Here is a 26410-nt window from a genome sequence, read left to right on the forward strand (position 1 = left end):
TAAAACTGTCTAATCTCTGCAGGTCCATCTCAGTGATGACGAGGGGATGGGGATCCTCGCTCAGTTGTTCTGGTCTGCTGCCCGTGAACAACTGGAGACACCACGTCCTGCGCCTCAGGTCTCTCCCAAGCCATCACCCCCGGTTAGGAAATTCATTCCAAAGCTGGTCGTGACCGGGAGAATCCCTGCTCCACGTAGCCCTGATCCTTGTGTGTGGAGCACGGTCGGTCAGGGAGGCAAGGTAACTGATGCATAGTGTAATTTAAAACTTATTATGTGACATCTTTATTGAATTTCATGTGACAAAATGACTTTAGGAATAATGACAGTTTAGCTGCCTTTTTTTTATTAATTTGATGCTTTTTGTCTTAGCACACAGGCCATCCTCAGGAACCTCCTAAGTCCAGAGGTTCAACTGAGCTCAGGATGGCTCACCAGCAGGTTTGTGATTCTTGACATATTCTTTTAGGACACTGTTTAGTTTTTCACAGGATAAAATGTAATGAGTGCTGTCTGTTTTCTGTTTACAGGAGAAGGAGAGCTTTCTTCCACTGAACCCCGTCTGGTTCAGCAGCACAGCCCTCAGTGCCATGGAGAAAGTTTCTCCTTCTCATCTGTGTTGCCTTGCGGACTTCAAGCCTTCTCCAAAACCAAAGAAGGTAAATTGAGTGATTCACATTTTATTTCCTGCAGAAAGTTTTCATATAAAACTTCAGTTGTGTAGTTCATGGCAATTAATGTTACAAATGCTTTTCAATTTCATCTGTAATAAAGTCAAAACAACAAACAATGGTCTTTGATTGAAGTCTGCTTCTCTGAAATATAGTTCCACTTTGTTCTATAGCTTTTTAAGTTGGTTTGATAGGTTTCTTTTTTGGTTGGCACAGGTGGTGTCCACTGCTGTTAAGCACCGGGTCAGGACCCCTCCTTGCCCCCGTTCCCCAGCGAACAAGGTACATTACTGTCTGCCACAAATCAAACTTTACAGGATTCACAGTGTCCTCAGAGAGACCAGTACACTGCCCTCTGTCTAAAAATGCTATACTATGATCTTTTGTCAGAAGGCTGGAACGCCTCCAGCCTCGCGTTCCTGGAGATCGGAGGGGGGCGGCCCTTTCAGCTCTGCTTCCTCTGCTCAGGCAGTAAGTTTTCTCTCCTCTCTGTCCTTGCTGTCCTGATTGCAGTTGTTCCTCACTTTCTCTTTAGCTCTGTGCATTGCAAATCACTAATAGCAGTTTGGGTTTGGAATTTGACAGACAACATTGACACTTTTCTAATAGTCATATATGCATTGGTAACACAAGATGAGCAATAATGATGATAATACTATCAATTTTAATTGATGTTTCTTTTTTCTGACATCACAGCCAGCTGCTCCTGCAGCAGTGAGACGCCCCAGGACCCCAGACCACTATCCTTCAAGCTTCCCAACTGCAGTGCACAGTGTAAGCTACCTTTGACACAAACATTAAAAATTGTCAGCTTTGTCAATGTCTGCATTGAGAAATGATAATAAGACAGTAAACATTTACACTTAAATTTACTTTATCTCATCTTTCATCAGCTGGTTGATTCACCCCCAACCAAGTTGTCCTGCAGTTGGGGGGAGACAGACACTCCCCTCTGTTCTCCAGTTGCAAAGGTAATGATTATTTCTCTTCAGTAACACAAATTACCTGACAGAAAATCTTCATCCCATTGACATTTTGCTTCTCTGTATTCAGATGGCCAAGATTCTGACCCCCTCACCAGATGGACAGGCCTGGACTGTCACGGATAGCGGCTGCGATATTTCTCCACGGAAGAAGGTAAATTTTCCTCTCCGATTCAACAGCCTTTGTATTATGAAAAAATAATGCTAAAATAGCCATCTCTTTTTACATCTAAATTTTCAGTGCATCTAAATTGTCTGCAGGTAATAAAAGAGTCCTGGGTTTCATTAATTTAACAGATATGATGATTTGTCTCTGCATTAAGTTGCTGGAGTTGAACATTCATTGGCATTGTCATTTATCAGGAGAACCGAACACCAACTCCATCCCAAACTAAGTGGCCCTGGTTCATGACGGATGCATCCATCCCATCTTGGGCACCAGCACAAAAGGTATGTTCTTCCACTTTCAAGGACACTCTAGATATTACATTAAGGCAAATCTGTATTGTTTAATAAAGTGATCATAGTTTTGTGTCTGTGTGGGTTACTTTGATTCAAAAGCATAAAGACTTTTAAGTTATTGAATTTAGAGAAAATGCTTTGAACAGGACCAGTGTTAGTGTTGAAAAAAGTTACTGTGATTATCAGAAATATGAATGATATGCAGCAATGGAAAGGATTTATGTAATTAAAAATAAATTATGTTGCATTACCTCCTAAAAATCATCAGACACTTGACTCTGATATAAAATTTAATGCTTTTCTACAAAACCAACTCCCTAACCAAGTGACGGCTGACAAACAAGGAAACAGCTCATCAAATTTCTGTTCCCACCTCTGTCTGTAATAAATGATTAATGATCACAGGTTTTTCAAACAACTCAGAATTGTAAGAAGCAATGCATTGCCAATTCAACCAATTCCCCACACAAATCCTGAAACAGTCAATACATAAATACAGCAGACACCAATCTGATGCCTCTTCAAGGGTAGTTGCCAAAAAACACTTAGCCTTCAAAATTTGCTTTCACCAATTTGCTGTTTCTGCTCTTTTGCCTCATTTTCTTTAAGCTAATATATTTACCATGTCCTTATTCATTCTGTAGTCAAGCAGCTTTGTTTTTCTGAAAAAACAATTCAGGGAGGAAGTAGTAATTAGTGCTCTTCAAAACAAAATCTCACCATTTAAAAATGTAACTCTTACTTCATATGAGTATGAGTATCATGACCTTTATATCCAGGTAAATCATGTCACAAATGAATGAGTTCAACCTTTTATCCAATAAATGTTTGAAACTACTTAAATCCTGATCATAGCTATAAAGCTTCCAGTGATCTTCGCAATGTTAACCTTTTAAACACCAGTGTATGGGATGACATGACAAACAAAGAATTGAAACATTTCTACATATTAAATGCAAGGTTGAATGTTCAAGTAGGGTTTATTACAGTGCTTTCAACCAACAAAGTTTGGGCGAGATGAGGCACAGCTCCAAGTTCAGAAAGTACTTTTGAATGTATGTCAGGTTAACAAAGTTGGCTGTAGCATCTGAAAAAATATTCAAAATGCAACATAAACTTCTTAACTCCTCCACTCATCCTTACACTCCTCATTAGAGCTGTAATCATCTCACCGTCAGCTGGCAAATCACAGGTGACAAGCCAAATTCACGTTGTTTTCAAAACAGAAAGTGTATGACAATAATACAAGACCATAAATGTTGTCTCCTTCAGTTATGAGGGTTAAAATCACCTTCTTTTAAAGGGGTACGGTCTTCAATTTTTAAAGAATACAGGATGACTCTTTGTAACAACTTCATTGCTTGATGAGTAAACAAAAGCCTGTCAGGCTGAGGACATTTACACACTCTTTATTTTCATATAAGAACACACACACACACACACACACACACACACACACACACACACACACACACACACACACACACACACAATTTAAAAAAAAAGAAAAAAATTGACAACTTAAAAGACACAAACTAACACAAGAAACCCCGAAAATAGTGAGACGACATTTATAAAACTGCAATTAGAATGGCCATCATTAGAATATTAACACAAAAATAGCTTTGTTATTTGAACACATGCATTTTTTAATAGAAGCTAGTATTAATATTACAGTACTTTAAAAATATGATCAATCAGTAATTTAAAGAGTAATACAAATTGAATAATTGATCAATCTTGAATATTTCAGGATAAAACCAGGAACAAGATTCAGCATTTGGAATCAGTCCAGGCTAGCCACTCTCAAAATGATAAGCGGTACAAGGTCTTCTCCCGCAATCATCAGTGTACTTGTAATGCACTTACATTTTTGGCATACTTAACTGAGGGGTGTCAGTTCACCAGGACTGCACTCGATAAAGTCCTGGCACAGGGGGACTCGTTGTATGTCGGAATCAAACAGCAGCTGATTCACGACAAGACCTTCCAGAACAATCATCTGACAGTCGAGGAGATGCCAAAGCAAGTCCTCACAGACAAACATTTGTACAATGTCAACATGGGTGACATCAGGTGTGGCTATTTGAAAGCCAAAGCATCCAGCCCTGGAAGACAGCAGTGGTGGCTGCCACTTGCTTCCCAGCTGGATTGTCTGTCAGCAGAGGTCAGCCAGGCTTTGATCCTGATTGCTCCGGAATGCATTGCAGTTTTCCGTGATGACAAGTCTGGGAGGTATGGAATCTTTGATTCCCACTCTAGAGACAAAAGAGGTTTACCCTCTCATAACGGCAAGGCAATCATTCTGACTTTTGGGGAACTTGGTGACCTGGCTAACCACCTCCACAAACTCTTCAGAGATCGTGGCGACTGTGCTACTTATGAGTTTGTCCCTGTTTGGTTACATGCTGACAGCCCCAGTGAACCTCCTCATCAACCCATGGGAACTGAAGTCCATGATGACCTGTCTGAAACTACTCCCCATTTACTGCAGTCAGACTATGGGACAGCTTTCACAGACAAAACTGAGGATATTAAATGTTCCTCAGCTGTCCCACATTCATCAACAAAGCTTTTCAAATTGGGCAAACACCGTACTGATGTCCATGGCCACCTGTCTGCAACTACTCATTATTCTTTGCAGTCGGACAGTGGGACAGCTGTCTCAGACAAAATTGAAGAGGATTTGAAAAGCTCCTCAGCTGTCCCACAAGCATCAGTAAAGTTCTCCAAAATGAGTAAACACAGAAGAAAAAAAGCCAAGAGGAGGGCATGTAGGAAACAAGAACAAGCAAAAGTCAACGCGGCTTCTGATGGACTCAGACGGTTGAAGAAAACTCAAAAGGAAAGGATGAGGTATGTCATCTGTGCGGAATTTCGGGATAAAAAAATTAAGGCCCAAAAAACCCAATATGTAAATGACAGCTATCACAAAAAACGTCTGCTGTCATTCAAAAGTTACTATGATAAATTTAAAATGCAAATGAATGAGCGATTTGTAAAACGATACCATACTGATCCTGCTTTTCAGAGCAGACTGAAAACACGTTTAGTACAGAGGTACCATAGTGATCCTGCTTTTCAGAGCAAACTGAAGATGCGTCTTGCACAGAGGTACAGCACAGATCCTGCTTTTAAGAAGACAAGGCAGACTCTGTCAAAACAGTACTTTGCCCGGATGTACAAGATGGATCCAGAGTTCAGGCTACATTACAACCAACGCCGTAGCCTGCTCAGAAAACACAAGTTGGACACCAATGCTGGCTTTGAAATTGGCATGAAATGGAAGAGAGCACTGAGCATCAAGAGGAAATACAAACACCTCAGGACCCCTTGCCAGCCAGTGCTTAATTCTCTGATGTCAGCAGCAATAGCAACATTCCGTGAAAATGTTAGCTACGGGCCCACATATATCTGCACAGTCTGCCACAGGACAATGTTTCCGAACCAAGTCAAGCCATGTAAGCGAGAGAAATACTCTGCCAATGTGAGAGTGGCAGAAGCTTGCTTGACAGGAAGCTATGTTCACATTTGTGACATGGAGTGCTCTTCCCCTTGCTCCTCTCACCCAGAGAGACTGCAGGAATGGATTTGCCACAGTTGTGACGGCCACCTCAGCAAAGGAAAGATCCCAACGCACGCTGTAGCAAACAATTTGGAGTTGGCCCCCATTCCCCATGAGTTGGCCGAACTCAATGTGCTTGAAAGACAGCTCATCGCTAAAATCCTTCCATTTGCAAAAATAATTGCCCTGCCAAAAGGACAACAGCGAGCAGTCAAAGGAGCTGTTGTGTGTGTTCCATCGGAGGTGGAAAGCGTCGTCAATAGTCTTCCACGCTCCAACTGCGAAGCACAGTTGCTGCAGGTAAAACTGAAACGCCACATTCGTTTCAAAGGCTACCAGCACTTTTATACCGTCAACATGACAAAAGTGCTGGCAGCCCTGGCAAAACTCAGAGAGCAACACTCAGAGTACACGGATGTGACCATCAACGAGGAGGCCACATTTGAAAACCTCTGCCCTGAGCCAGCTGAGGACAGAGACTTACAGCATGACCACATAGATGCTGCACAGTGGGGAGATGACGGCATGCTTGACGAGGAGCTGCTGCAAGCATCTGAAAGCTACACTGAGCCAGACCAAGCAGATTTAGCATCAGATGCCCAAGCTGACCAACAAGACCAGGAGCAACAGCCTTATATTGCTTCCAACACAGACAAGCTGTCACCTGAAATCCTGTCTTGGGATGTCGAGGGGGGAACTGTGCTTGAGAGGTCTGATGATGAAGACTCACAGCACGACCCTGCTGATGCTGCACAGTGGGGAGAAGACATCCTTGACGAGGTGCTTCTACAACTGTCTGACAGCCAGATTGACCTAGACCAGGCCAATTTAGCAGCAGGCTCAATAGTAGAACAGCAGGAAGAGCTAAGGCCTGGTCTTGCTCTGGACACCTGCATGCAGCCACCAGACATTGCTCAGGAAATTCTTTCATATGGTGATGGAATTTTCAGCATTGCCCCTGCCCAAGGCAACAAACCAGTGGGATTCTTTGCGATCCCCAAACTGGAAGCCATGGCGTTTCCCATCCAGTTTCCTACAGGAGAGAACACCCTGGATGAGGACAGACCTGTTAAACTGTCACCCAGCAGGTACTTCAATGCCAGGCTGTTTGGGGCAGATACTCGGTTTGCTGAAGACCAAAGCTACCTTTTCTTTGCACAGTTTGTGACAGAGACTCACATTGCGAGAGGCAGCATGTCAATTCAAATGCGCAAAGGAAAGGCACGCACTAAAGACGGGCGTGTTGTCAAGAACTCTATGCTCCAGAACAAAGAAGAGCTGGACATATTGATTCAAGGACAGGAGGCAACGCGTTTCATGCAGCCTCTCAGGGGCACGCCTGCATATTGGAATAAAAGCCTGAAGGATGTCCATGCAATGCTCAGGCAGATTGGAAAACCCACATTCTTTCTGACCTTTTCTGCGGCTGAGATGAGATGGCGGGAAGTCATCGAGGTCATCAAAGCTCAGCAAGGTCAGACACTTGGAGACATTTCAGCTCTCGACTGGAAAGCCAAGTGTGACATTCTGCGCAGCAACCCTGTCACGGTGATGCGTATGTTTGAAAAGCGGGTCGACTCTCTGATGGCAGATCTAATCCTCTCACCAGCACGGCCAATAGGTGAGGTAGAGGATTACTTTTATCGTGTTGAGTTTCAGGCCAGAGGAAGCCCACACATTCACATGCTGGTCTGGGTTCGAAATGCCCCTGTCTATGGTGAGGACACTGACTGGGTTGTGTGCCAGTTCATTGATAAATACATCACCTGTCAGATGCCTGATCCGGAGACAGACCCTGAGCTCTACAATATTGTGTCAGAGGTTCAGGTGCACAGTAGGAACCACTCAGCATCGTGCAGAAAGGGCGATGTCACGTGTCGCTTTGGATTCCCCAAGCTGCCCATGGACACAACCTGGATCACCGACCCACATGATGAGAGCTTGGAAAATGAAAGGAAGGTCAAGACCCAGAAGAGCAGAGAAAGGCATGGAGGGAAGGGATCCAAAGGCAGCAAAAGGAAGCCAAGGCAAAGCTTCAGGGACTCAGAAGTGTCCTCATGGATCCAAAGGCAGAGTTTGAGAGCTTGTCAGATCTCCTCCGCCATTGCAACTTGGAGCGTGAGGCATACATGAAGTATGCTAAAAATCTGACAAGCAGTAGCGTGATCCTGCTAAAGCGACATCCCAACAGTTGCTGGGTGAATGCGTACAACCCAGACCTGCTCCGTGCTTGGAACGCCAACATGGACATCCAGTACGTCCTTGACGACCAAGTCTGCGCCATGTACATGATGTCGTACATCACCAAGCCGGAGCACGAGATGTCTGAGTTCCTGAAGTCAGTCATCGATACGACCAGAGACTCTGCCATTAACCAGCGCGAAGAGATGTCGACCATCATGCAGGCATACTCAAAGCACAGGCAGGTTAGTGCACAAGAGGCAGTTGCTCGCACATGCAGCCTACGCCTGAAAAAGTCCTCACGGTCTGTCATCTTCCTTAACACCGACGAAGAGGGCATGAAGATGAGTCTTCCCATGAGTCGACTGAAGGATATGGAACCAGAGTCTGATGAGGTCTGGATGTCAGGAGTACCTGACAAATACCTGTACAGACCACAGACCCCTGAGTTTGAGCACATGTGCTTGGCTGAGTTTGCGTCAGACTACAGGGTAGTCTACGGCCAGCAAACTGAGCGGGGAAGTGCCATAGCCCTCCTTGACGACAAAGGCTTCATCGCAAAGAGGACAGCGGGCAAACCAGCAATCATCCGATTCACCCGCTTTTCTGAAACCAAGGCACCAGAAAAGCACTACAGACGGCTGCTGAAGATGTACCTCCCCCACAGATCAGACTACGAACTGAAGGACAAGGGTCACCCCACATATGAAGAGTTCTACAAACAACTCTGGGTGAAAAGTCTCGTAGATCGAAATGTGGAGCGGTACGAAGGACGAGGCAAAACCATTGACAAGGCACTCCAGAACATCAAGACTGGTCCAACCCTTAATGCTTGGAACACATTTGCTCCTGAGGTTGAGGTGGACCGGGATGAGTGCCTTGATATATGCGAAGCCATCCCGGATGAGGGCGAAGAAGACGCTGTCCCTGACTACCAAGTCCCGGTTGTCGGGGAACCGGTTCCCAGAATTGAGGCGCCACGGTTAAGTTCGGACTTTGTCAGCAAGATGTTTCGGAGTCTGAACGAGACCCAGGCGTGCGTCTTCTACAGTGTGCGGCAATGGTGCCTTCAACGCGTGTGGGGCCAAGATCCAGAGCCATTCCACTACTTTGTCTCAGGTGGAGCTGGTTGCGGCAAATCACACGTGATCAAGTGTATTTATGAGGAAGCAACGAGGATTCTGCGAGAGCTCCCCAGATTCCGGGACATAGCTGACATGTCCCAGCCCGCAGTGCTGTTGACTGCGTTCACAGGCACGGCAGCCTTCAACATTTCTGGCAAAACGTTGCACTCTGTCCTCAAGCTCCCAAGGTCCCTGGAACCACCATACCAAGGCCTGGGCAATACACTTGATGAAGTCAGAGCTGCACTGTCGTCCGTGGAAATTCTCATCATTGATGAGATCTCCATGGTTTCCAAGAAGCTGTTTGCCTATGTCAACTGGCGATTTCAGCAGATAAAGGGAAACCGGAGTCCATTCGGTGGCATTTCTGTTCTTGCTGTCGGAGACTTCTACCAGCTGCCACCGCTGGGAGGAGCCAAGCCACTCTGTGTCTACGAGGAAACAGAGTTTGATCTCTGGAGAGATCACTTCTCTATGATCAATCTGACAGAGATCATGCGCCAGAAAGACGATCGAGCTTTCGCTGAACTCCTCAACCGACTGCGAGTCAAGAGCAAGCAAGTTCCTGTGAGTAATCAAGACAGAGACTTGCTCATGCAGGCCATCACCAATAGCAAGGATTGTCCAGCAGAAACACTACACGTTTTTGCCACCAACAAACAGGTCGACAGTCACAATGCAGCAACAGTAGCCACCCAGCTCACAGACGTTGTTGATCTCGTAGCTGCAGACTACAAGAAAGACGTCGCTACGGGCAAGAAGGTGCTCCTGACATACAAGGTCAAGGGCACCAAAAGAGATTTGCCTGACAGCATACTGGCTGCTCAAGGGGCACGTGTTATGCTGATCAGGAACCTGGACGTGGAGGATGGTCTCGTCAATGGAACCTTCGGAACCATCTCCAACATAGTGACTGACAACCGTGCGCCGAGTGGCGTCAAGCTACTTGGACTGCAGCTGGACAATCTCACGGCAGGACAGACTCTCCGCAAAAAGTTGCTTGGCCCTTCAGACAACTTAGTCTACCTTGAGAGGTCTGAGGAGAGCATTGGCAAAAAGGGCGGAGTTGTCAGACGTCAGTTCCCCCTGAAGCTGGCCTTTGCATGTACGGCCCACAAAGTGCAGGGTATGACTGTGACGTCAGCTGTCGTGAGCCTGAAAAGTGTGTTTCAGCCGGGAATGGCGTACGTGGCGCTCAGCCGCACCACCTCCCTCGCAGGTCTGACTGTCACAGACTTTGACGAGAAGAAGATCTACGCCGACCCAGATATTATGACAGCTCTGGAACACATGCGCAGCGCGAGTTTCCAGAGCGCCACTCCGCTGCTGCACCACTTGAAGTGGACTGAGCAACCAGGCACCACTGTGACAATTGTCCACCACAACGCACAAGGGCTTCCATCTCACATTGTGGACCTGAGGGCGCATCATGAACTCAGGTTGGCAGATGTGTTGTGTCTCACCGAGACGCATCTGTCAGGGTCCCCTGAATCCCCATTCTTCGATCTAGAGGGATATACCATGTTTGAACGCAGCAGACGGGCATCTTATGATGCGCATGAAGACATGGTAGCAAAAGCCGGTGGTGGAGTTGCCATGTATTGCAAGAGTACTCTGAAGGCAGAGGTTCCCAGGTGCATGCAACATGTCACAGACATGGAATGTCTGGTGCTCAAAGTTGAGGTGCCAGTCAAAGTGCTTATAGCCACTGTGTATAGACCCCCAAATTACAGTTTGCAAAACTTTTTGCCAAACCTGAACACCCTCTTGGACACATTGGAACTCATGGACCACCAACCCATTGTGGTTTGTGGTGATTTCAATGAAGACCTCCTTTCCAGAGGCAAAAAAAGCATCAGAGATGCACTCCTGTCCAGAGGCTACACACAATTGATTGTCAAGTCTACCACAGACAAGAACACACTGATTGATCACATTTACATTTCCCAACCAGCTACGTGTGTTCAGTCAGGTGTTCTCCAAACATACTACAGCTATCACAACCCTGTCTATTGCATTTTGACTGGCTAAAATTTGACAACTCAAATAATGATTAGTCCTGTCACACATTTCGTGTGACAGCACTTTTGGAACCTGTTTGATTAGTTCTGTTACATTTCATGACTAAAACAGGCTGTCACATTTCATGTGACAGCCTGTTTTAGTCCCCCATTCATTAGATTAGGTTTTGCCATAGTTTAAAACATGATTGTTGGGAGAAGACCTTTACAGCCTGCCTGTCTACACATCTCAGCCAACAGATCTCAGGTAAGAGCAAATGCCCAATGATTAGAATTTGTAGTGATTAATGACAGATAAACCAATCTGTTTGAATGTGTCACGCTCCTTTCATCAGCAGGCTTGTGATTTGGCTTCTGCAAGTCATTTGATAAGAGTGATGCTGCAGTGTCAACCACCCGCCTGTACACGTCCTGTAATGGCTGTGGCTCCACTCCTGCTGGACAGATTCAATCATGTCTCAGGTAAGAACAAATCCGCAAAAGAGATTTTCTCTGATTGATAAGTTATGTTAAACTAATCCACAAGAATTTGCCTCACTCCTTTCATCTCCTTTCTTTAGATTTTTGGACCCTACTTCTGGTAGTCAAGTGGGCAGTGGATGTTGCAGTGTCGGCCGACGGCCTGTATAGGTCCGGTAACGGCTGTAGCTCCATTTCTGCTTGGCTGCCATATCTCAAGAGGCTGATGTAAATAATTTGTACTCAACATTTGCTATTTTAATTTCTATTGGGTACTTGATGTATGTATGTGTATATATGTTCATATGTATTTTATATGTATCTACACATAAATGTGTATGTGTAAATTGAATTATCTTCAGCCTGTTCTAATGTAAAGTGTCTTGAGACAAAACATGTTATGAATTAATGCTATACAAACAAAGATCAAATTGATTGCCACATTTATATAAATAAATGTTTGTATAAAGAAAAAGTTTGGCTTTTCTAGTGTATTCTTTTATGATTATGATTGTTTATGATTGTGGTGTAAGGTTTTCACTTTTTTCTCCATGAATCACTCAATCATAATAACCAAATATTCCATTTCTTTCTTTCAAATTTAACTTTTTAAATGTCTGCATATGTTAGGCCCATCCATTTATATCGAGAACACAGCTAAAGATCAGGTGTCAGGTGATGTGCATCAAGTGATCATCTATCTCTTCAAAAACAGCCACAGTCCATTTGTAACCACATCTCATAGGGAGGGGCATAGGGGTATATCAAGAAGTGAGCTGAATATCAGGTGCCAGGCGATAGGCATCTGCTAATAAAGCCATACATGCGAAAAGCCCGGCAGCCGCCGCCCGAGCCCCTCTCACGATTTCCGCGGAAATTGTCTAGTTGCTGTGAATGCAGCAATGCATTCACAGTATATGTTCTTCTGTGACAAAAAAATTTATTCTTCTTCTTCTTCTTCTTCTTCTTCTTCATTCTTCCGCCCGCTTTTTTGGACCGCTAAAACTCAGGCAAACTTCAACCGATTTTCACCGTTCAAACTTCAAAACGTGTGTTTCAGTTGGGACAAGGGGGCTATGACTCTTCAGAAACTTTTCACAAATACTTTTCGAGATATTTCAGAATTTGTGCGTTTTTTGGTCTCATAGAGATGAATGAGGAATTTTCAAAATTTTCTCCTTTCAGGACATTTTTTCAGCCTGCTTCAAACCCTCCTCATTTAGTCATACATTCAGCTACAAACTCCATTCAAACTTTAAAATATTAAGCTACCTTTTGGCTTCATTCAGTTGGTTTTAAATGTTTCCTAGCATTCAGAGTTTCTTCACAATGACCCTTCAAAGGTCATGATGCATTTCAGCTCTTCGAGCCGTTTAACATTGGTGTGTATTGGACGGAATGTTTTGGCTCAGAGTGGGAGATTCAAACGACAGAGCACGGAGAGGGGGAAACAAGACCTGAAAAATTTCTGGGTAAACTGCTCTTTTGGTCACAATGTTCGCTCCACATAGGCATTTTATATATCAAAATGGAGGAGGGCTTGTCCTGCTTCTGACAAAGTGGTTTTTAAAGCAAAAGGATGGAGCACTTTTTCACAAAATGGCCAACTGTCATGAGAAGTTAAAAAAAATCCCCATATACCTCCATGTTAATTCCTGAGGGGTTTTCTCAGATATCAGTAAATTTTCCCTCATCTATCTATCGCTCTCGTGGGTTCGTTTCTTGACCTTCATGCATGAAATTTAGACGGACAGCTTCCTCTGGGTCTCAGGATTCCTACGGTGTGTTCATTTTTATTCTAGCCCTCACGGTTTTGGCAAGGTGACAGGAGATTCAGACTCTTGCTTTGCCACAAAATCTTCATAAGATTACAGTAACAAGGGCAAAGTTGTGCACCTGCACCTGCTGCCTTTAACGAGCTGGTCTCCGTGGAAACCTTTGATCTCATGCAGCTGTTTATAGTAACTCATCAAAACATCCAGGAACAAAGACAAGCATGTGTCTGTTAATTTATCATTGATCACCAATATAAAATCTGGCTTCAGATAAGCCTCAGCAGACAGGTTTCCATGATTGAACACACACACACACACACACACACACACACACACACACAAACACACACACACACACACACACACACACACACACACACACAGGGCAAAAAGTATCACACTTTAACAGCATTTGACTTCCATTTCCCTGAGTCAGCTCCTTATTTTCCTAGATTTTTTCCTTTAAATTTAAATTCCTTCCCTTAATTCCTGAATTGATTCAGCCATTCAAACTTTTAAATCCAATTTTGGATCACACTGATTCATGCTTCATGATCATTCTTTTTGTCAGAATTGCAAGCACCTTTACACCCTGATTTCAAAAGGGGTGTTGGGAATCAACAGACTCCACCAGCTCTCTGATGGCAGTTGGTAAACAATGATCACCATGGCAACATCTGGCTTCAGATGGGCCTCAGCCTACAGGCTTACATGGTTAAAAAACTCACACACAGGACACACAGGATTACATTTTAACAGGGTTTAAGATAGCCGACTTACATTTTCCCTCAGTCAGGTCATTATTTCTATAAATGTTCTTTAAAATTTAATTCATTCCTTTAGTTTTTGAATAGACGCAACCATTTCAACTTTAAATTCATTCATCCATTCCATTTATTTGTCCATTCATTTCCTTTCATCCAAGAGTTCATGGCAGGCTAATTCAGCATTCTGCATTAGCAGTTGAGCGCAAGCTTTTACAGGACTTCTTTAAACAATTTTCAGACATATCCTCAGACATTCTTGATCAGCATTCTGCATCAGCAGTTGAGCACAAGCTTTTAAAGACTTCATTCAACCATTTTAAGACAAATCTTCAGTCATTCATGTTCAGCGTTCTGCATTAGCATTTCAGTGCAAGCCCTGCATGACTTCATTCAACCATTTTCAGACACATCTTCAGTCATTCATGTTTAGCTTCTGCTGTAGCATTTCAGCATGAGTTAGTTAAGACTTCATGTGGCAATTTTCAGACATATCTTCAGTCATCCATGTTCAGCATTCTGCAATAGCAGTTGAGCGCAAGCTGCTTCAGCATTCTGCATTCACAGCGCAATTTCTTCAGAAATTGCTTTTCTAGTTCTTCTTCTTCTTCTTCATTCTTCCGCCCGCTTTTTTGGACCGCTAAAACTCCGACAAACTTCAACCGATTTTCACCGTTCAAACTTCAAAACGTGTGTTTCAGTTGGGACAAGGGGGCTATGACTCTTCAGAAACTTTTCACTAAAACTTTCCGAGATATTTCAGAATTTGTGCGTTTTTTGGTCTCATAGAGATGAATGAGGAATTTTCAAAATTTTCTCCTTTCAGGACATTTTTTCAGCCTGCTTCAAACCCTTCTCATTCAGTCATACATTCAGCTACAAACTCCATTCAAACTTCAAAATATTAAGCTACCTTTTGGCTTCATTCAGTGGGTTTCAAATTTTTCCTAGCATTCATAGTTTCTTCACAATGACCCTTCAAAGGTCATGATGCATTTCAGCTCTTCGAGCCGTTTAACATTGGTGTGTATTGGACGGAATGTTTTGGCTCAGAGTGGGAGATTCAAACGACAGAGCACAGAGAGGGGGAAACAAGACCTGAAAAATTTCTGGGTAAACTGCTCTTTTGGTCACAATGTTCGCTCCACATAGGCATTTTATATATCAAAATGGAGGAGGGCTTGTCCTGCTTCTGACAAAGTGGTTTTTAAAGCAAAAGGATGGAGCACTTTTTCACAAAATGGCCAACTGTCATGAGGTGTTCAAAAAAATCCCCATATACCTCCATGTTATTTCCTGAGGGGTTTTCTCAGAGATCAGTAAATTTTCCCTCATCTATCTATCGCTCTCGTGGGTTCGTTTCTTGACCTTCATGCATGAAATTTAGACGGACAGCTTCCTCTGGGTCTCAGGATTCCTACGGTGTGTTCATTTTTATTCTAGCCCTCACGGTTTTGGCAAGGTGACAGGAGATTCGGACTCTTGCTTTGCCACAAAATCTTCAGAAGATTACAGTAACAAGGGCAAAGTTGTGCACCTGCACCTGCTGCCCTTGACGAGCTGGTCACCGTGGAAACCTTTCATCTCATGCAGCTGTTTATAGTAACTCATCAAAACATCCAGGAACAAAGACAAGCATGTGTCTGTTAATTTATCATTGATCACCAATATAAAATCTGGCTTCAGATAAGCCTCAGCAGACAGGTTGACATGATTGAACACACACACACACACACACACACACACACACACACACACACACACACACACACACACACACACACACACACACACACACACACACACACAGGGCAGAAAGTATCACACTTTAACAGCATTTGACTTCCATTTCCCTGAGTCAGCTCCTTATTTTCCTAGATTTTTTCCTTTAAATTTAAATTCCTTCCCTTAATTCCTGAATTGATTCAGCCATTCAAACTTTTAAATCCAATTTTGGATCACACTGATTCATGCTTCATGATCATTCTTTTTGTCAGAATTGCAAGCACCTTTACACCCTGATTTCAAAAGGGGTGTTGGGAATCAACAGACTCCACCAGCTCTCTGATGGCAGTTGGTAAACAATGATCACCATGGCAACATCTGGCTTCAGATGGGCCTGAGCCTACAGGCTTACATGGTTAAAAAACTAACACATAGGACACACAGGATTACATTTTAACAGGGTTTAAGATAGCAGACTTACATTTTCCCTCAGTCAGGTCATTATTTCTATAAATGTTCTTTAAAATTTCATTCATTCCTTTAATTTTTGAATAGATGCAACCATTTCAACTTTAAATTCATTCATCCATTCCATTTATTTGTCCATTCTTTCCTTTCATCCAAGAGTTCATGGCAGGCTAATTCAGCATTCTGCATTAGCAGTTGAGCGCAAGCTTTTACAGGACTTCTTTAAACAATTTTCAGACATATCCTCAGTCATTCTTGATCAGCATTCTGCATCAGCAGTTGAGCACAAGCTTTTAAAGACTTCATTCAACCATTTTAAGACAAATCTTCAGTCATTCATGTTCAGCGTTCTGCATTAGCATTTCAGTGCAAGCCTTGCATGACTTCATTCAACCATTTTCAGACACATCTTCAGTCATTCATGTTCAGCGTTCTGCATTAGCATTTCAGCGCGAGTTATTTAAGACTTTGTTCAGCCATTTTCAGACATATCTTCACTCAATCATGTTCAGCATTCTGCATTAGCAGTTCAGCGCAAGCTGCTTCAGCATTCTGCATTCACAGCGCAATTTCTTCAGAAATTGCTTTTCTAGTTGCTGTGAATGCAGCAATGCATTCACAGTATATGTTCTTCTGTGACAAAAAAATTTATTCTTCTTCTTCTTCTTCTTCTTCTTCATTCTTCCGCCCGCTTTTTTGGACCGCTAAAACTCAGGCAAACTTCAACCGATTTTCACCGTTCAAACTTCAAAACGTGTGTTTCAGTTGGGACAAGGGGGCTATGACTCTTCAGACACTTTTCACAAATACTTTTCGAGATATTTCAGAATTTGTGCGTTTTTTGGTCTCATAGAGATGAATGAGGAATTTTCAAAATTTTCTCCTTTCAGGACATTTTTTCAGCCTGCTTCAAACGCTCCTCATTCAGTCATACATTCAGCTACAAACTCCATTCAAACTTTAAAATATTAAGCTACCTTTTGGCTTCATTCAGTTGGTTTCAAATGTTTCCTAGCATTCATAGTTTCTTCACAATGACCCTTCAAAGGTCATGATGCATTTCAGCTCTTCGAGCCGTTTTAACATTGGTGTGTATTGGACGGAATGTTTTGGCTTAGAGCAGGAAGAGGGTGAAACCAAACCTGAAAAATTTCTGGGTAAACTGCTCTTTTGGTCACAATGTTCCCTCCACATAGGCACATTATATATCAAAATGGAGAGAGGCTTGTCCTGCTTCTGACAAAGTGGTTTTTAAAGCAAAAGGATGGAGCACTTTTTCACAAAATTGCCAACTGTCATGAGAAGTTCAAAAAAATCCCCATATACCTCCATGTTAATTCCTGAGGGGTTTTCTCAGAGATCAGTAAATTTTCCCTCATCTATCTATCGCTCTCGTGGGTTCGTTTCTTGACCTTCATGCATGAAATTTAGACGGACAGCTTCCTCTGGGTCTCAGGATTCCTACGGTGTGTTCATTTTTATTCTAGCCCTCACGGTTTTGGCAAGGTGACAGGAGATTCGGGCTCTTGCTTTGCCACAAAATCTTCAGAAGATTACAGTAAGAAGGGCAAAGTTGTGCACCTGCACCTGCTGCCTTTAACGAGCAGGGAGCAGGTCACCGTGGAAACCTTTGATCTCATGCAGCTGTTTAGAGTAACTCATCAAAACATTCAGGAACAAAGACAAGCATGTGTGTGTTAATTTATCAGTGATCACCAATGCAAAATCTGGCTTCAGAAAAGCCTCAGCAGACAGGTTTACATGATTGAACACACACACACACACACACACACACACACACACACACACACACACACACACACACACACACACACACACACACACACACACACACACAGGGCAGAAAGTATCACACTTTAACAGCATTTGACTTCCATTTCCCTGAGTCAGCTCCTTATTTTCCCAGATTTTTTTCTTTAAATTTAAATTCCTTCCTTTAATTCCTGAATTGATTCAGCCAGTCAAACTTTTAAATCCTATTTTAGATTACACTGATTCATGCTTCATGATCATTCTTTTTGTCAGAATTGCAAGCACTTTTACACCCTGATTTCAAAGGGAATGTGTTGGGAATCAACAGACTCCACCAGCTCTCTGATGGCAGTTGGTAAACAATGATCACCATGGCAACATCTGGCTTCAGATGGGCCTGAGCCTACAGGCTTACATGGTCAAAAAACTCACACACAGGACACACAGGATTACATTTTAACAGGGTTTAAGATAGCCGACTTACATTTACCCTCAGTCAGGTCATTATTTCCATACATGTTCTTTAAAATTTGATTCATTCCTTTAATTTTTGAATAGACGCAATCATTTCAACTTTAAATTCATTCATCCATTCAATTTATTGTCCATTTATTTCCTTTCATCCAAGAGTTCATGGCAGGTTAATTTATCATTCTGCATCAGCAGTTGAGCGCAAGCTTTTACAGGACTTCTTTAAACAATTTTCAGACATATCCTCAGTCATTCTTGATCAGCATTCTGCATCAGCAGTTGAGCACAAGCTTTTCAAGACTTCATTCAACCATTTTAAGACAAATCTTCAGTCATTCATGTTCAGCGTTCTGCATTAGCATTTCAGTGCAAGCATTGCATGACTTCATTCAACCATTTTCAGACACATCTTCAGTCATTCATGTTCAGCGTTCTGCTGTAGCATTTCAGCGCGAGTTATTTAAGACTTTGTTTAGCCATTTTCAGACATATCTTCACTCAATCATGTTCAGCATTCTGCATTAGCAGTTCAGCGCAAGCTGCTTCAGCATTCTGCATTCACAGCGCAATTTCTTCAGAAATTGCTTTTCTAGTTGCTGTGAATGCAGCAATGCATTCACAGTATATGTTCTTCTGTGACAAAAAAATTTATTCTTCTTCTTCTTCTTCTTCTTCTTCTTCTTCTTCTTCTTCATTCTTCCGCCCGCTTTTTTGGACCGCTAAAACTCAGGCAAACTTCAACCGATTTTCACCGTTCAAACTTCAAAACGTGTGTTTCAGTGGGGACAAGGGGGCTATGACTTTTCAGAAACTTTTCACGAATAATTTCGGAGATATACGACGATTTACGAAATTTTGGTCACATAGAGATGAATGGGGAATTTTCAAAATTTTCTCCCTTCAGGACATTTTCTCAGCCTGCTTCAAACCCTCCTCATTCAGTCATACATTCAGCTACAAACTCCATTCAAACTTCAAAATATTCAGCTATCTTTTGGCTTCATTCAGTGGGTTTCAAATGTTTCCTAGCATTCATAGTTTCTTCACAATGACCCTTCAAAGGTCATGATGCATTTCAGCTCTTCGAGCCGTTTAACATTGGTGTGTATTGGACGGAATGTTTTGGCTCAGAGTGGGAGATTCAAACGACAGAGCAGGGAGAGGGGGAAACAAGACCTGAGAAACTTCTGGGTAAACTGCTCTCTTGGCCATATTTTTTGAGCTATCAACACAAATAAGCCCTCAGCATGTAAGTAGTCTTGTCCTGCTTCTGACAAAGTGGTTTTTAAAGCAAAAGGATGGAGCACTTTTTCACAAAATGGCCAACTGTCATGAGAAGTTAAAAAAAATCCCCATATACCTCCATGTTAATTCCTGAGGGGTTTTCTCAGAGATCAGTAAATTTTCCCTCATCTATCTATCGCTCTCGTGGGTTTGTTTCTTGACCTCCATGCATGAAATTTAGATCAACAGCTTCCTCTGGGTCTCAGGATTCCTACGGTGTGTTCATTTTTATTCTAGCCCTCACGGTTTTGGCAAGGTGACAGGAGATTCGGACTCTTGCTTTGCCACAAAATCTTCATAAAATTACTGTAACAAGGGCAAAGTTGTGCACCTGCACCTGCTGCCCTTGACGAGCTGGTCACCGTGGAAACCTTTCATCTCATGCAGCTGTTTTTAGTAACTCATCAAAACATCCAGGAACAAAGACAAGCATGTGTCTGTTAATTTATCATTGATCACCAATGTAAAATCTGGCTTCAGATAAGCCTCAGCAGACAGGTTTACATGATTGAACACACACACACACACACACACACACACACACACACACACACACACACACACACACACACACACACAGGGCAGAAAGTATCACACTTTAACAGCATTTGACTTTCATTTCCCTGAGTCAGCTCCTTATTTTCCCAGATTTTTTTCTTTAAATTTAAATTCCTTCCTTTAATTCCTGAATTGATTCAGCCAGTCAAACTTTTAAATCCTATTTTAGATTACACTGATTCATGCTTCATGTTCATTCTTTTTGTCAGAATTGCAAGCACCTTTACACCCTGATTTCAAAGGGAATGTGTTGGGAATCAACAGACTCCACCAGCTCTCTGATGGCAGTTGGTGAACAATGATCACCATGGCAACATCTGGCTTCAGATGGGCCTCAGCCTACAGGCTTACATGGTTAAAAAACTCACACACAGGACACACAGGATTACATTTTAACAGGGTTTAAGAACGCCGACTTACATTTACCCTCAGTCAGGTCATTATTTCCATCAATGTTCTTTAAAATTTGATACATTCCTTTAATTTTTGAATAGACGCAACAATTTCAACTTTAAATTCCTTCATCCATTCCATTTATTCGACCATTTATTTCCTTTCATCCAAGAGTTCATGGCAGGCTAATTCAGCATTCTGCATTAGCATTTCAGTGCAAGCTTTCCAGGAGTTCTTAAAACAATTTTCAGACATATCCTCATTCATTCATGTTCAGCATTCTGCATTAGCAGTTGAGCGCAAGCTTTTACAGGAGTTTTTAAAACAATTTTCAGACATATCCTCAGTCATTCATGATCAGCATTCTACATCAGCAGTTGAGCACAAGCTTTTCAAGACTTCATTCAACCATTTTAAGACAAATCTTCAGTCATTCATGTTCAGCGTTCTGCATTAGCATTTCAGTGCAAGCCTTGCATGACTTCATTCAACCATTTTCAGACACATCTTCAGTCATTCATGTTCAGCTTCTGCTTTAGCATTTCAGCGCGAGTTAATTAAGACTTCATTCAGCCATTTTCAGACATATCTTCAGTCATTCATGTTCAGCATTTTGCATTAGCAGTTCAGCGCAAGCTGCTTCAGCATTCTGCATTCACAGCGCAATTTCTTCAGAAATTGCTTTTCTAGTTAGGGGCTCGGGCTTCGAACGAGCCCCTCTCCTGCATAGCAAGCTATGCAGGAGAGGGGCTCGTGGCGAAGCCACGAGCCCCTAATGCTCTTCCGTTCGCCTCTTTTTTTTTTTTCTTCTTCATCTTCCGGCCAAAACTTTGGCTCGCTACTCCTCCAAGGGCTTTGAGAAAACCCCCACAAATTATACATCAGAATGTGCGGCTCGGTCGGGAATGGTGGGCTATTATTTTTTTCACCAATTCGCCAAATTTTGGCCGACTTATTGGCCAAAAACGGCGAAAAATCCCTCATAGAGAATGAATGGGGAACCTAGGAATCGCTCCCTCTCACTGCCCAAAATTTCCACTTACTTTGAGACGCTAAGACTTTGGCATACTTCCACTTACAGGCACCATTTTTGCTTTAAAATGTTCACTGATCTTTCAGCTCTACGAGTATGACCTGCCTTTTCTGATATCTATTACAGTTTTTGAGATTTTACTGTTGAAGCAACATAAACTTTTTGGTTTTTGCCCTGAAACCTCAGCTCCTCCAGTGCGGAATGTCTGAAAGTAGAGTGAGAGCAGCGGTTGATGACAGGTTGCAGCATTCTCCAATGAATTGTCATAACTTCCAAAATCTTCACAGCAGATAAATAAAAACTACATTACGAAGTTCCCTGACATCTCCTACTTCTTACAAAGGGAGTATTTTACCCCAAAAATGTACTGTTTTGCCAAAAAATGCCTCAGTGTGAGTGAAACCGTCACATCCCTGTAATCTGAAGTAATGTTAAAATCTGACCTATATTTCTCATCAACTTCATTCCTAACTACATTTGCAAATCGCCCTCGTGCGGTCTATTTAAATCCTACCATCTTGTAAAGCACATCATCTTGTTCATCAGAGTCTCCAGATTCTCACAATGTTTTTGTTTTTCTTCTAGCCCTTAGGGTTTCAGCATAAATGCAGTTTGTTCGGACCTATGTCTAGCCCAAAACTCCAGCTGTAGATCAGTGGATACAAAGGAGTTCCAAAGTGTAACTGACAGATCACACTCACTGTGACATCATCCTTATGATCACCATGGTAACCACACAGCTGTGTCTACTGACTGATGAGGTCATTGAGGGACAGAGGAACACAGGTTTTTGTTTACTATGCCTTAACAGCCAACCCAAACTCTCTTATACACACACATACACACATACAGCCAACCCATACACACACACGCGTGCACATGCGCACGAACACACACACACACACACACACACACACACACACACACACACACACACACACACATACAGCCAACCCATACATACCCACGTTCACACACACCCACACACACACACACACACACACATACATACCCACGTGCACATACTCACACACACACACACACACACACACACACACACACACACACACACACACATACAGCCAACCCATACATACCCACGTGCACACACACACACACACACACACACACACACACACACACACACACACACACACATAAACCCCCATCTCTTCTCTCTCAATTTTCTCTGTCTCTTTCTCTCTTACTGTCTCCCTCCCTCTCCCTCCCTCTCCCTCACGCACACACAGGTGCATGATTTTGAAGATATCATTTGGCTGCCTTGTATTCAAGTCTTTTTTTTCTCTTCTGAACAGTTACATTTCCATTAGTTATGAGAGGTTAAAAACAAGGTACTATGTCACATCTAATGATAATTGACGGCTGCCGTTCTTGTGTATTTTTTTTCTGGGATTGTAAAATATGTAAGGGCGTAGAGTCAAGAAGTGATTAGACTCGCAAAAGAAAAATAAAATTATTAGTTTTGTTGCCAAGCCCCACTCAGATTCTCCCAGAATCCCTCACAGTCTGTACTGCGCAGACTCTGGCTGCACAACTGCTTCCAATGGCTGCGCCTTTGATGGAGGTGTTTTGGCTTGCAGTCTATGTTTGTAACGTATTGCTTTGGAACTGGAATAGTAAAGATATGAAAGTGTGTACACACACACACACACACACACACACACACACTAACATGAACCCATTTTCCTCTCAATACTCCCTCTCTCCCTCACCCTCTCTTTCTCTCCCTATTTCTCCCTCTCTCTCTCTTATCTCTTTACAGTTCTCCCTCTCTCCCTCACACACACACACACACACACACACACACACACACACACACACACACACACACACACACACACACACACACACAAGTAATTTAACAAGTTCTCAAGAGCTTATCTGTGGTTAAGGCTCTGCAACCAGCCACTCTCACATGTCTTGTGATATGTAGGTGTATATTTGTGACATAATGTTTTGGGGCTAGAACAGTAAAGATATGAAAGTGTGCATCATTGTGCATGAGGTAATTTAATACCTGTTGATTCAGAAATAAGAAATGTTAAGGAGTGTTTCGCTATGTCAGTCCGAAACAAGATCTGGTGACATCTGTGTTTCTGAACATTTTCAAGATATGAAAGTGTGTGCGCGAAGCGCGCTTCATTGTTCATGGGATAATTTGACACCTGTTCAATCAGAAGTCAGTACAAAACAAGGTCTGGTCACATCGGTGTTTCTGATGTTTGATGACTGCAAAAAGCCCGGCCGCCGCCCGAGCCCCTCTCACGATTTCCGCGGAAATTGTCTAGTTGCTGTGAATGCAGCAATGCATTCACAGTATATGTTCTTCTGTGACAAAAAAATTTATTCTTCTTCTTCTTCTTCTTCATTCTTCCGCCCGCTTTTTTGGACCGCTAAAACTCCGACAAACTTCAACCGATTTTCACCGTTCAAACTTCAAAACGTGTGTTTCAGTTGGGACAAGGGGGCTATGACTCTTCAGAAACTTTTCACAAATACTTTCCGAGATATTTCAGAATTTGTGCGTTTTTTGGTCTCATAGAGATGAATGAGGAATTTTAAAAATTTTCTCCTTTCAGGACATTTTTTCAGCCTGCTTCAAACCCTTCTCATTCAGTCATACATTCAGCTACAAACTCCATTCAAACTTCAAAATATTAAGCTACCTTTTGGCTTCATTCAGTGGGTTTAAAATGTTTCCTAGCATTCATAGTTACTTCACAATGACCCTTCAAAGGTCATGATGCATTTCAGCTCTTTGAGCCGTTTAACATTGGTGTGTATTGGACGGAATGTTTTGGCTTAGAGTGGGAGATTCAAACGACAGAGCACAGAGAGGGGGAAACAAGACCTGAAAAATTTCTGGGTAAACTGCTCTTTTGGTCACAATGTTCGCTCCACATAGGCATTTTATATATCAAAATGGAGGAGGGCTTGTCCTGCTCCTGACAAAGTGGTTTTTAAAGCAAAAGGATGGAGCACTTTTTCACAAAATGGCCAACTGTCATGAGAAGTTCAAAAAAATCCCCATATACCTCCATGTTATTTCCTGAGGGGTTTTCTCAGATATCAGTAAATTTTCCCTCATCTATCTATCGCTCTCGTGGGTTCGTTTCTTGACCTTCATGCATGAAATTTAGACGGACAGCTTCCTCTGGGTCTCAGGATTCCTACGGTGTGTTCATTTTTATTCTAGCCCTCACGGTTTTGGCAAGGTGACAGGAGATTCGGACTCTTGCTTTGCCACAAAATCTTCATAAGATTACAGTAACAAGGGCAAAGTTGTGCACCTGCACCTGCTGCCCTTGACGAGCTGGTCACCGTGGAAACCTTTGATCTCATGCAGCTGTTTATAGTAACTCATCAAAACATCCAGGAACAAAGACAAGCATGTGTCTGTTAATTTACATTGATCACCAATGTAAAATCTGGCTTCAGATAAGCCTCAGCAGACAGGTTTACATGATTGAACACACACACACACACACACACACACACACACACACACACACACACACACACAGGGCAGAAAGTATAACACTTTAACAGCATTTGACTTCCATTTCCCTGAGTCAGCTCCTTATTTTCCCAGATTTTTTTCTTTTAATTTAAATTCCTTCCTTTAATTCCTGAATTGATTCAGCCAGTCAAACTTTTAAATCCTATTTTAGATTACACTGATTCAGGCTTCATCATCATTCTTTTTGTCAGAATTACAAGCACCTTTACACCCTGATTTCAAAGGGAATGTGTAGGGAATCAACAGACTCCACCAGCTCTCTGATGGCAGTTGGTAAACAATGATCACCATGGCAACATCTGGCTTCAGATGGGCCTCAGCCTACAGGCTTACATGGTTAAAAAACTCACACACAAAGGACACACAGGATTACATTTTAACAGGGTTTAAGAAAGCCAACTAACATTTACCCTCAGGCAGGTCATTATTTCCATCAATGTTCTTTAAAATTTGATTCATTCCTTTAATTTTTGAATAGACGCAACCATTTCAACTTTAAATTCCTTCATCCATTCCATTTATTCGACCATTTATTTCCTTTCATCCAAGAGTTCATGGCAGGCTAATTCAACATTCTGCATTAGCATTTAAGTGCAAGCTTTCCAGGAGTTCTTAAAACAATTTTCAGACATATCCTCATTCATTCATGTTCAGCATTGTGCATTAGCAGTTGAGCGCAAGCTTTTACAGGAGTTTTTAAAACAATTTTCAGACATATCCTCAGTCATTCATGATCAGCATTCTACATCAGCAGTTGAGCACAAGCTTTTCAAGACTTCATTCAACCATTTTAAGACACATCTTCAGTCATTCATGTTCAGTTTCTGCTGTAGCATTTCAGCGCGAGTTATAAAAGACTTCATTCAGCCATTTTCAGACATATCTTCAGTCATTCATGTTCAGCATTCTGCATTAGCAGTTCAGCGCAAGCTGCTTCAGCATTCTGCATTCACAGCGCAATTTCTTCAGAAATTGCTTTTCTAGTTCTTCTTCTTCTTCTTCTTCTTCTTCTTCTTCTTCTTCATTCTTCCGCCCGCTTTTTTGGACCGCTAAAACTCAGGCAAACTTCAACCGATTTTCACCGTTCAAACTTCAAAACGTGTGTTTCAGTGGGGACAAGGGGGCTATGACTTTTCAGAAACTTTTCACGAATAATTTC

At 42.5% G+C, this 26410-nt stretch overlaps 1 protein-coding gene and 1 long non-coding RNA gene across 2 annotated transcripts in view; both read left to right on the plus strand.

The window, feature by feature from the left end:
- Positions 1–26410, plus strand: part of LOC141805407 (butyrophilin-like protein 2) — a 106773-nt gene that overhangs the window by 49821 nt on the left and 30542 nt on the right. The window lies entirely within an intron of this gene.
- Positions 1368–2105, plus strand: LOC141800595 (uncharacterized). The gene is made up of 4 exons (XR_012599348.1): positions 1368–1445; positions 1565–1642; positions 1725–1808; positions 2018–2105. It is a non-coding gene; the product is annotated as an uncharacterized LOC141800595 (long non-coding RNA).

Source organism: Halichoeres trimaculatus, unplaced genomic scaffold (assembly GCF_033239565.1).
Source record: "Halichoeres trimaculatus isolate MK-OKI-2021-1 unplaced genomic scaffold, fHalTri1.1 fHalTri1_scaffold_1, whole genome shotgun sequence".
Classification (NCBI taxonomy): Eukaryota; Metazoa; Chordata; class Actinopteri; order Labriformes; family Labridae; genus Halichoeres; species Halichoeres trimaculatus.